This window comes from Trachinotus anak, unplaced genomic scaffold (genome assembly GCF_046630095.1).
Source record: "Trachinotus anak isolate AG129_WGS33_773 ecotype Australia unplaced genomic scaffold, CSIRO_AGI_Tana_v1 ptg000032l, whole genome shotgun sequence".
Taxonomy (NCBI): domain Eukaryota; kingdom Metazoa; phylum Chordata; class Actinopteri; order Carangiformes; family Carangidae; genus Trachinotus; species Trachinotus anak.
The window spans coordinates 4,546,994-4,559,987 of NW_027273883.1; positions in this window are offsets into that span (position 1 = coordinate 4,546,994).

Genomic DNA, 12,994 nt, shown 5'->3' on the forward strand with positions numbered 1-12,994 from the left:
ACCCGGAGAGGGATTCCTGTGGAGCTAACTGGACGGGACATTGAGCTGAGTCACAATTTGGGGCCGACTCTGAAGAAAACGGGCGGCAGAGTATGGGAGTGTGTCAAGGAAACAGTGAAATGACAGCTGAAAGCAGTAAAGAGTAGTTTTAAAATTTGATAGTAGCTGTATGATGACTAAATCAGATGGGTTAGAGTAGTGGGAAGACCAGGAACTGATCCTGGACTGACAGAGCCGACAGCACAGGAAATAAGCACAAATATGTTAAGAGCATGCATATGAAAAGTAATCTCTCTGAATGAACTCTTCCTGGGCTTTTAAACCTCTTCTTGAATAAAGAAAAATCCATTTTGAAAGCTGAATATGAGACTAAATCGCGGTGACGTGACACAACAGATGTTTTTGCTGGACTGGGACATGGAGGGATGGGGTCACTGGTTTGGGTCCAGCACCCAGCTGCTCCAGTGGAGATCATGACTTAGGAGCCTGGGAACTCCCAGTTGTTGATGGTGTGAAGTACACAAATAAAAAATCAGGTTGCCGATGAAAAAAACAGCATGCAGGCTCCATAAACCTGATTCCTGGATGCATAAAGGTGAAGAAACACAGCAAAAGTAGTCATTTATTCTGCTAACAGAGCTGCAGGGAAAGGAAGAAAAGTTACAAACCATATGTCTCAGTCACAATAATGGCAACACAAACCCTCTAATTCCAATGAAGGGAGCATTTACTCATTTTTACTTAAAGTCCTCAGTTGTGACTCAGAGCAAATTGGAACATGTCCAGCTCCCCTTGAAAAGTGAGTTTCACATGATTTATCCTCAAATAGAACAAGACAGCCATAAAGAGCTCTGCTGCGTCCTTGGATGAGGTCTGTTTCTTTGCTGTTGTGGAAAACTCTTGTGAAAGTCTCTTAATTTTGATGATTTGTACATTTTATTACTATACAATACATTATTATACAACATTTTTGTCCATTGTGAGCATAGAAATGTCAGAATAAAGGATAGAATCAAGGATCCAGTCAGACTAGGCTTGATTTTCCAACCTCCCCTTGCCTTGGCCATTACCTGAGAAGTGTAACATTTCCTCTCTCCTGGCTCAAATCCACTTTCATACCAATTTATAGCTGATTTTTAGGGACTCAATACTACTGAGGGAAAGCTATAGAAGTCCCTTAAGAGCCAGTGCCTTTCTGTGACATTTCAGGAGGACGATTACACCTGGTAAAACAATTTAAAGCCTTGAAGGATCATTGAGCATCAAACGATTCTGGGCCGGGAGTTCATTTTTCCATGCTGAAGGGACTATAAGGGAAACCTTTAAACAGCCGGTCTTTCCAATGCTCTGCCACAAAGCTCATCCCACTTTGAATAGAGACATGATGGGTTTGAGTGACCTTGGCGTGCTGTGATTTTGCTCACAGAGCTCAGCTCCGTGCAAATCAATATCTCCTAGCGCTGCCGTCCCTGAGTAGGAGTGGGAAAACAATATCCCCCCAAAGAATCCACATACACACATGAACCATCTCCCCACCCATCTGATCACGTCCTCTTCACTCCACCACCAAGACATTAAGATGACAGCATTGTCATCATCATCATCATCATCATCATGGTGGTGGAAATGTACAGGAGGAGATGAGCAAACATGAGAAAGGCAGGTCTGGTGATTAGCAAAGGTCTCACAGCCCCACCTTGTGTTCAAAGGCAGGAAGTGTGATACACACACACACACATACACACACACACACACACACACACACACACACACAATGAATGAGAGAGTGGGAGAGAGAGAAGCGCTATCCCTCATACAGCCAGGAAAAAACTGATTGTTCGGGTAATGACAGCAATATACACTCATATGCACACAAATGCACGTTCATAAAACTGCAACAGATGCTTATTGTTATGTCCAATCGATTTGTTTAATTAGAGTTTTTTTTAGCCTAACCACTGAAGCAGATGTATTCAGCTGCGCTGCTGAGTAACAACCGCACCTGCTCTGCCACTGAAAACTGTTCTGTTGCTGGCTGTGTGGCTCCAGCGACAGCTCTGTCAGTCAGTCGGCCCTCTTCTTTGTTCCAGACTGAAATAGGTCAACAGTTATCGAGGATTAGAGGGTGAGGCCCACTCTTTTTTTGTGATCCCCTGACGTTACCTCCTCAATTGTTTTCAACAACTGTTGCATGGACTGTCATGAAATATTTCCCTTTTCATCTAGTGCCACCATCAGGTTAAAATTTTATTTTCTCCAATACCCTGGTTAAAAAAACACTTTTTGAATTTTAACTTCCCATCAGCTTCAGTCACAATGAACATTTTCAAAACCAAAGAAGAAGTGAAAATCTCATTAGGTGGAAAATTCTTTATTATTCCACCATTTTTGGTCTAAATTTCCTTCTTGACACTTGAACATAGAAACTTCATTCAAACTGTAAAATGTCAACTCAGTTAGGACATTATTGGATGTATTCGGTTTTCTCATATATTTCAGACTCTCCAAAATATTCAGCTTTTTTCTGAAAAGATTTCTAGTTGTCCGCAACTTTTCATCCATTTTTCAACCCTCCTCTGCTCATTCATACTTTCAGGTAGAAATTCTATTCAAAATGTTCAGAAACGTTCCAGCTAGCTTGCAGATAATCCTGAGGGGGCATGAAGTCCTTCCAGGGATACAGTCAGCCGCTGGTTGCTCAGTGTTACCATTCAGGGTGGTGCTGGTGGCCCCACCTGTTTTGTTTTTGCTGAATAGATCTCAAAAGTTGATCTACTAAGCAGGATATTAGACAAGAGGACATGTATGTGTATCCAACGGAATTCTGTTAGGGGTTAAAGCTACTACAAGCTGAAATACCCACTAATATCTATTGAATATGGCCTTACCTGAACCATGTTTTTATATTTCCTTTTCAGCCACAGAGGTCAGGTGAGTTCACTTCTGTCTAACTCTACACCCCAACTGACGCTGACTCAAGTTATGCAAGTTATGCCACTTATGGCAATTTATCAGATTTTGTGCAGCTCCCTCTGGAGCCACAAAAGGTTTTACCCAGCTTTTTTTTTCACACATGCGGAAATTTTCCTTTAGACCTGTGAACAGACACTTACATGTAAATGTCCCACTTTAACCAGTGTAAACATGTTACCATTTAAGCACCACTGTGACCCACAGAGCGGCTAACATGGTTGTCAACTTCTTCTCTGCGGATCATGTCCTCAGTTTTTAAACGTGCCATTAAACAGGGAACAGTCGGTTTTACAGATCATGAGTGAGCTGGAAATCAAATTGCACGCTGCTGTGCAGAACAGAGGATGACACCACGGTGAATCAGCAGAACAGCACAACAGATGAATCACGTGCTTGGCATGAAAAACATTACAGCACACCGAGTGACATGGAACAGATTCACTGTTATACGATTAGTGAGCATGTATAGCGTGTGTAAAGTGGTGTATCTGGTGTCTATGGTCAATGATTCTTCGCTCCCTGCAGTGCACAGCTCAGAGGAGATTGGGGACTGACACTAAGAAACTTTCCTCCCTCAGGGGAACTTAGAGATGGTTGATCCCAAAATGACTGCAGCCTTTTTCCAAGTTGTACTCTCAAGTGCATCATCTTGGCATCGAGAAGATTGGAGCTTAACAAAAATGACATGCTTTTTGTTATTGTTGGCTTAATTTCAGCTCAAAAGTCAATTGCACATGAACCGATCATTCATGCGTATTGTTACAGATGGATTTCATTCTCTCACTCTCTTTCTGTTTCCACCCAATTTCTCTCTCGCTGCAACATCTGTGTCAAATCTAAAGAACACAATGTCACCCCACTCACACACACTTAGCACTTATCCATCCAATCTGCAGGCAGGTCCAATAACAGGGATCGGCCACGGGACTTGCAGCCTATTGCTTTTGGATTGGAGAAGGGGTGACTGGGAGGGGGGCTAGCGAACATGGAGGACCAGGTTTTGGATTGTTCTAGGGGTTAAACTTTATCCACAGGATTTCCATCACAAAGGCCTCCTCAGCAATGAGCAGACGTGACCTTGGGGCCTGCCAGAGACAAACTGAGGAAGTGAATTCACTGAAGCGTCCCCCATTCACGTGTAGGCCTAATAGGTCGCTGTCTATCACACCAAGTACCCGACCCTGGCCCCACCTCCCCCTCCTCTTACACTGGCCAGAGTCCCTTTATTATGCTGATCTAATGACTGTGGAGGGTAATCCAAAAGGCCTTCATTAGAATGAGGGTGGCGTGTTACACACTCAGCCAGATCTGGGCTGATACTGGGTGCCATACCTGCCAACTTGGGTGAGCCTAAAAAGCAGCGCTGCAGGCAGCAGAACCTTTTTTCTTTTGATCATTTCTAAACTGATTTATTTTGATCTCACAGTGCAGAATTTCTTCATCATCTCCAGAGATACAAACAGCAATCAATACACTGCCCACACAGAAAATCAAGAGCAGCAGCACAGAGGAAACATGTGATACACAGAGATAACGTGCTGCTGGAAGGACACTTCACAGAAGAACTTGTCTGATTGAGTAATATTGAAGTGAAGATAGATATCAAACATTTCTTTAGCCATTCTTAATCACTGTATTTGTGGTCTTGAATGTTTGGTAAGAGGTAAGAAGAAAAGACGTGGCAGAGACAAGAGTTAAAATTGTATTTGTTTTCCATCACTGGAGACAGCTCTTGGCAAGTAAGGGAATGAAGTTTGAGGCTGAACTCGCAACATTTCTTCTAGACTGTTAAGTAAACAGCTGCTAATGCTAACACTGGTTATGTAGCAATAGCAAAACTTAAAAATAGCTCCTTTAAGTGTGCATATAATGACAAGTGTAATGAATATACACCTGAATAAACAAAAAAAAAATCGTATGACACTTAATTTAACTGGGTAGAGGCGGAAGTATTAACTCCCGTTCTGAAGGGCCACACTCGGACGAGACCCATAAAGTGTCTTTTCCCGCTCTTTGCAGTGTTGATGATAGAGGTGCACACTTTCAGATAGCCTCTCTTCAAAGACATTTATGGTGTTTCACTTTATGCACGTGTAAAGTGACAGAAGTAGTTGTGTGAAGAATGAAAAAAAGGGAGATTGAGAGAGAGAGAAATTCAAATCTTTCTGACTTTCTCACCTCTGCACAGCTACACAGCTGGCCAGTCATTCTGTGAAGAGGGTGTGATTGTCAGTCTTGGAAAGTTGCAAAAATTGCCTGAGAGGTGAGAGAGGAGGGGACTTCAGGCATTATTCAACAGTGTGATGAGCACTTCTCCGAAGCATACTGGCACCTTCACACAGCAACTGACCAGGTGTGTGAAGGTGACTTTCTGTGTGTGCACACAGCTGAGTGCAACACCATGAGACTGTCTGAGAGTATGCACTGTCATCGCTGTTTGTGTTATTAATTTCATCGGCATTACAAGGACACATGGTTTGTTGGAAAGAGAATGAGGAGGCTACGATGGTGTCAGAAACAGGTATAACCATGTTTCACACAATGTATAATTACATTTCAAGGAATTTCATTTCAGTCGGTCCTTTCACCGTTTTCGTCCAGACTTGAATACCATGACATGCACTGAATGGATTGCCATGGATTTTTGTACAGATTCATGATTCCCAGAGGATGAATCCTGACGACTCGAGTCATCCCGACTTTTCGTAAGCAGTTTCAGTCAAATAACTACATCTACTTGATGGATGGGCACAGAATTTTGTGCAGACATTTATGATTGATATTAGTTTTTTTATGGAAGTATCTTTATAACCACTGGAGGAACTGTGACGTTTGATGCAGATATTTATATTCCCCAAGGATGAATTGCATTTTTATCCCTTGCACCCCTTAAGAGATACCTTGGCTTGACATCAAAACCTGCAAAACTGATGACATTCCCATCAGCCTCAGCTGTACAGCTTTAATTCTAAACAATAATGTTTGCATGCTAACACACCAAAAAACTGTTTTAACATGATAAACATTATACCTGCTTAACATCAACATGCTAGCATTTCCTTTGTGAGCATGTTAGCATGCTGACGTGAGCATTTAGCTCAAAGCACTGCTGAATCTCACAGACCCAGCAGCATGGCTGCAGACTTTTAGTTTTGTTTAATTAATAGTGAGAGAATTGTACTTGACAACTTATTGTTCTCTCAGTGTTGGAGTTACACCTCTTCTGCCCAACAGATCATTTGCTACTGTAGGTTCAATATTACAAACTTATGTGGAGCAGGAATGAGTTGATGATCAAACCCAGTGTATGATTTTTTATTCTCATCTAAATCCCTGAGTTTCCCCAGACTTCTGAATATTTTAGTCTGAATTACAGGGTTTGTAATGTGATCTATAACGATACAGTAGATGTCTAAAAGATTCAATGTAACGCTATCCTGCAGCCATAAAACCCAAATTAAGAAGTCTATAGTTATAGGATGAGAAGATGCAAATATAGAATATATATGCATTATATGTGATGTTTTCACAGTGAGGAAAAAAGATTATGGGATAGATGTATGGGAATATTAGGTTACATAAATTTGGTCATAAAATTGACGGTTTCTAAAGTAGAGCTTAATGGGCCACTGAGCCAGAGTCCCAGCCCTCCAAAGGCCCCACAATCATTGTCAGTTGGTTTGTTGATATTTGATTAATTACCAGTTTAAATATGCGCCACTAATTCACAGTATCAACTCTAATGATAAGGCAGAACCTGTATTTCTCTTGTCTCATTTACATGTTGCATATTCCTAAATACATTTGTATTTCACCAAATTACCATATGCGTGGGGTCAGTGAGGGCCCTGGGCCCCTCTTATTGAACTGGGCCATGTTAATCGATCCAGAAAAATCGGTCATGTGGAGTTAAGTCCCATCTTAGTAAAATAAAATGCAATTTTTTTTTTCTAATTCTAGCAAATGCAGAGTATGAAATCTGTCTACATGATGCTGTTTGCATGACCATTTGCCACCTCTCATCGTCACCACTTGTGTGAATACAGTCATTTCTTGTGCAGGTGCAAATGATCGATGGGGACAACAAGTTACTTTAACTTTGTAAGTTTCAACTCCAAACGTCTTTAAAGCTGTAAAGGAGATTCTCTCTTCAAGAAACCATTCATGTTCCTTTTTCTCTGCCTTTCCCTTCCCTTTACCAACACTTGATCGTTTGCTCTTCTGGCACCCAATCTTTTCCTTGTCTCAAAACCTGCAGGGCTTTTATTTCTTTAACTGCAGCACTTACCGTGTTTATTCTGGGGCAGGCAGTGAAAATTTCTGGCAGCACCTTTCTGGCTACTGTGGGTTTTTTTTCTCTTGTGCTTCTTGCTGTTGGTGACTTGTGAAATCAACAGTGTTCAGCAATGTTGAGGCTATATTTAATAGTCTGTAATTTACCATGTAAAAAGAAGTGAAATGTGGGGGTTACCATTCTGAGCACAGCCTACAGAATTGTGATTTTTATACTGAGTCTGACCTATTATGGAATTTTGTTTACGTAATGAATTACTTGTTTAGACATCACAAATACAAACAAGCCCTTTACAGCCTCCAGCCTGTTGTAGCCACATACTGTCAGACCTTGTGGCAAATTCTCAAGTTATAAATTTCACAGTGAAAATAAACAGTCCAATAAATCTTTATGCAAACAAAACCAGAATAGCGCGCTGCAATCGCAGACGGTGCCTCTATGTGTTTTATTGATCTCTGAACAATCAGTCCACAGGGACTTGAGACTGTGGAGCATGCTGGACAATTGTGATTTATTACCATTATTTATATATTTTCATTTAAATAAATAATATTTAACTGACATTTCACTCAGGAGGAGTTAGTTTCACATCAAGTGCTGGTTTGCAGCCAGTTATTGAACAATTTATTCCACATAGTTTACAACTGAGCTTCCCCTCAGGCGTTCCTTCAGATCTCGGCGGTTTGACTCCAGAGAAGGCAGAAGAAAAGAACAGTGCTTCCTGTGAGCCATTACCTCTGAATATGGGGTTATTAATTCAGACAATAAAGGCTTTAGCTCTCAGGAACCCATGTTTTACATTTACAATGCTGGCTTTAAGCTCCAGAGAGAGCACTATAACCATTATGCAGGAAAATGGTTCAGTATTTTACTCAGCAACAATCTGAGTAACAATGATAACAATATATCTTATTAACCAGTGGTGGAGGAAGTTTTCAGATCCCTTACCAGTGGTGGAGAGCAAATACAATTACTCAATTACTGTACATTTGAGTCCATTTTCTCCTTCTTTATACTTCTACCTCACCACATTTCAGAGGGAAATGTTGTACTTTTTATTTTATGACTTTATTCACCAGTAACTTTACAGATTCTGATTATACAACATATGATCAGCAAATAAATTATGGTGTATTATGATAGAATTAGATTATATAATGTTTAAATGTTGCTTGCACATTATAATCCACCACAATGATATATGTAATTCTGAAACAAGCCATTCTGTATTATGAGAACTTTTACTTTCAGAAGTCTAATTTAAATATATTTTGATGGTGATATGTTTGTACTTGTAACAGAATATTTCTTCACTGTAGTAATAACACTTTTACTTAAATAAAAGGTCTGAGTACTTTCCCCCCCACAGTCCTTTACTTCAGTAAAAGTAGCTATTCTGCAATAAAATCTACTTTTAATCACTTAAATACAAGTGTTATTAGCAAAATATACTGAAACCGCTCATTATTCAGAAATATTATGAGAATATTCAAGAATCATGTAATATTTAAGAATTATAGTAAATGTAATAAAATTACATATTATGTAATATTAATGATAATATATTATAATGTAACATTATATGTATGTAACTAGAATTTTCCCGTTGTAGTTGGTTTAAGTGGAAACTGTTTTAACCACTTTATATCATATTTTATGAGTTTATCATATATTTGTATGTAAAATCTTAAACTGTAAAGCCACTAAAGCTACGAAATAAATGTAATGGAGTATAAAGTAACATAAAGTTGAATTACTGAAGTACAGCGCAGGTACTTCCACTTTTTACTTAGTCACATTCCTCCACCATCATCAAAGACTCACAAAAATGCAAGGAAATAGTAACACATGTTGCTATTATTTCATTTTTCTACATTTTGCTCTCATTTCCAGCAATCACTTGTCATACAAGCTGACACATTCCCCTGGTTTATTTCTTTTGTCTTGTAACCCACATCAATTCTGAGCATTTAAACCCCCCTGCCTCAGCACAGAGCAGGGCCCTGTGAAGAAGACTTAATCTGAATTGGCAGTCATATGGTTGCACTTACCTTGTTTGAGCTGTTTTGTATTAAGCATAATAAGGGGCCATCAAATGCCGGTAAATGCAAGATACCACTTGTGGACCCTCCGCTGAGGACTTTTCACATGTGACAGGATAACAATTACATGTAAATCAGAGCAGTGAGGAATGTAAAAGTTGAAACAAATGTTGTGGATCACATGAAACTTTAACCATCCCTGTGGGGAATTCAGGTCGTTACAGCCGCGAGACTGAGCATCAGAGGTAAATATGACAAGTAAACACCATTAAAGTACATGTTCAGGGTAGTAGATCAGATAAATAGATGAAGATGGGAGATATGCAGATGTGAAACAGATGCAGACGTGTTGTTGTTAACATTTCACACTTTTCAGGCTTGAAGTCTGTTTTGGTTTTGAGTGACTCATTGACACATTTATATAAATACATAACATGTATAGGACCTTCTGCCCAAACTAAAGTCTACATTTTCAAATATTCATTAAATTCATTTTAAATGACTCATGTTTAGAAATGGGATTTCTAGAAACCTACAAAAGTGCAAACAGGCTTTATCAAAAATACATCAACATCTACATGAGGAAACTGGAAAAATCAATCTTACTATATCATTCATCATTCAAAATGAATAAAACCCAGCTGTTTTTTGTTTTTTTTAATAAAACAAACAGAAGACTATCAGGCCTATCACGTCTTTTACAGCCAGTTAACACTATAAAGGTTGCACCTCAAAGCTGTCATTTAATTTAATAATAAGGGATGTGTCTGGTAATTCACCAGTAAATTGAAGCATGTAGGTGCATTTGAACTAAGATTAGAAGAGAGACACAGAGTTTCTGAGGAGTGTAATTATACACACATCACGCTGCGGTAGGTTTAGGGCTTTTAAAAGTCAACGAAGACTCAAAGAATAAAATGCCTGCAATCTGGATCCATCCATTTGGCAGACCATTTAACCTAAAGCAAACCGCGTATTGGAGCTGCTGTTAGAGATACAGTAGAATAAGTGTTTTAGTGCTTTGTGGGTGCTTGGCTGAATGGATGAGAGAGTGTACACAGTTTCACAGCGAGTGAGATTACACTCGATTTAAATATTCCATGAAAGTGCTGCGGTAGCACAGTGTTATTCAAACACTGAATCGCTGAACAAAGTACTTAATTCATGCATTGACTTTTCCGCTGCAGTTAGAAATTCACAGAGCTGTTTCTTGGTTTGCGGTGTTCAGCTCTCCAGCTTCGAATTGGTCAATAATATTGTTTCGCCTACAGTGTAGAGTCTTCAGGTCCTGTTCACATTTGTTAAAGCAAAACAGACGCTTTTATTGTATTACAGTGCTGCAGGTATTGATGGAGAAAGAAGTTTTTGGGCTTCTTCTGACAACTATGAGGCTGATAATTATAGTATTTTATCAGCATCAGAGGAAATTCAGCTCTCCACAGGCCCCCCAAGAGAATCAAAAATCACCTCGCTGAGGGAAGAGTGTCACTTCCTCTTTCTGAGGCAACACTGGCACCATCATTTACAAGTCTCAGGAGGTGTAAGGCCTTGAAAGTGATTTTTTATTTAGGGTTGCACAGTCATTTTGACCATGTTTTGTGTTCCAACTATTCATGAAGCATTTTTTGTGCAGGCCTTGCGATTTGAATACAAAGCATATTTTCATACCAGCCATGGTAAGAAAGGACTTCATTCTTGAACTTGTGTAACCGGACAAAATAATCCTCTAGTTTTTCGAAGTATGGTCCTCTTCACTATAACCATGCGATTCACAGCTGGTAGGTGGACCTTCAAACTTAGATCATTGTTTTAGACTTAAACTCCATTTGTTCTTTTGTTCCTGTTGCAGTGGTGAAGTGGAGCCACACTGCTCAGAATAAATCTCTAATTCTCAGAACCGCTTGAGACATTTTCAACTCTGGCGGACACACCCTCACGTGAATTGGCAGCACGTAGAGCAAGTTTGTCACTGTTTGTTTGCACGTATCCTTAAAAGGTAACGATTTTCACTCACTGTTCAGCCTCAAAGCACATTTAGGCCTTTGTGAACGTACGATGACTCAATTCATCAGGCCTGAGCCCTGATTACCAGTTTCTGACTTGTTAACTGAGTTCATGTCAACATTCAAAAAAAAAGTTTCTTTCTTAGGACTCTGATATAACTGAGTACACACTTAATAATACTGAAGTGTCTGAATACAAAACAAATATGGATGCTATCCACCCCACAAGACGTGATCATGTCGGTGCTGGAGGGCAGGAGAGTGTGAGGGCTGCATGAGGAATGGGGAAAACACTTTGTGAAATCTTGTTACCTGAACAAATTAATTTCTGCGGACAGTTTTGTGTGAGGCTGATATTTCATACGGTATGTAGTGTGTAGTAGGAGTGTTTATAAGCTGTACTGTTGGAGCAAATAGCCATCACAAGGTTAGCAACATGTATGTTTGTATTTAATAGGAAAATTTCTTAGTGCCAAATAATTTTTACAATGCTGAATTACACCGTCATTGCTGTTGTCATGTCACAGTGCAATGAATTGTGGGATATTCCCATCAGCAAAGTCTGCAGATGTGTGGACGTATTGGAAATGTGTGCATGAAGGGCTCAAAAAGTTAAGCTGGGAGCAATGAAACGCTTTAATGATTTTACAGTGGGACAGCCCTGTGTCTTCGTGTAAGGAGAGTGAGTGCGTAAGCAGGGACCGCTGGAACCAGCTTCAGCCACTGACCACGGAAATACCTCATTCAGAGTGACTGTCTCACATTTGAAGTACCAGTTGGTAGAGCAAATTTAAACATGTTAATATGTGATAGACTAAAAAATGTCAGTCCAACAAAGAGGATGGTTAAAATGTTTTATCACAATAAGCTGCCCTCCCCTCCAAAATCCCTTCGGAAGGGAAGGGCTTTGCTGCTCATGGTCACATACTTCACATTTGACATTGTTGGACCATTTTACTAAAAATCCATCCAATTCTGTCAAGTTAAGAACTCCACTGTTCTGTTCCAGAGGGAGGGAATGGATTAACAGGGAAGGTCCGCCACAATAGCCACGATAGGGTGGTAAGTTGAGTGTTAGGGAGCATTAAATCCTGTGAGCAAGTGAGGGTCAGGTTATGTTAGAAAAGTATTAGTTCCAAGGGCATGTTGCCTGCATGCATCAGTATATGCAAAACAAGGTGAGGGGAAAAGCTTCGTCATGTTGTTTGACTATGGAGCCTCTCCTGCACTCAACAGGCGCTGCATAATGGAGAATTACGAAGTATTAATATTGTTAGTGGAGAGAATGAAAGCGGATGCAGCCCTGCCAAATTTCACCGTCAGAAAGGTGTGAGGGCAAAGGTTTTCCACAGCCATTTTACCACCAGACAGGCAGTTGTGATGGAGTATACTGGGGCCTTTATACTCCATCAGAAGTGGTGGCCTAATGATTGGATAGCCTCAGGAACCCACTCCCCTACACCTTTCTGACGTCAGATGGCGGGGGGGGGGGGGGGGGGGGGGGGGGGGGCTTCTCCATGTTCTGGGCATTGGAAACGCAGGGGCCCAACACCTCCTACACACACAGGGACCCCATAATTTCTAGCTACGCCCCCTGCATGCATTCTGTAGACAATGTCAATGTATCTGTGAGAGGACCAACGCTGTTGCCTTTTATTTTATTATTTTTTTTAGGATTTTTA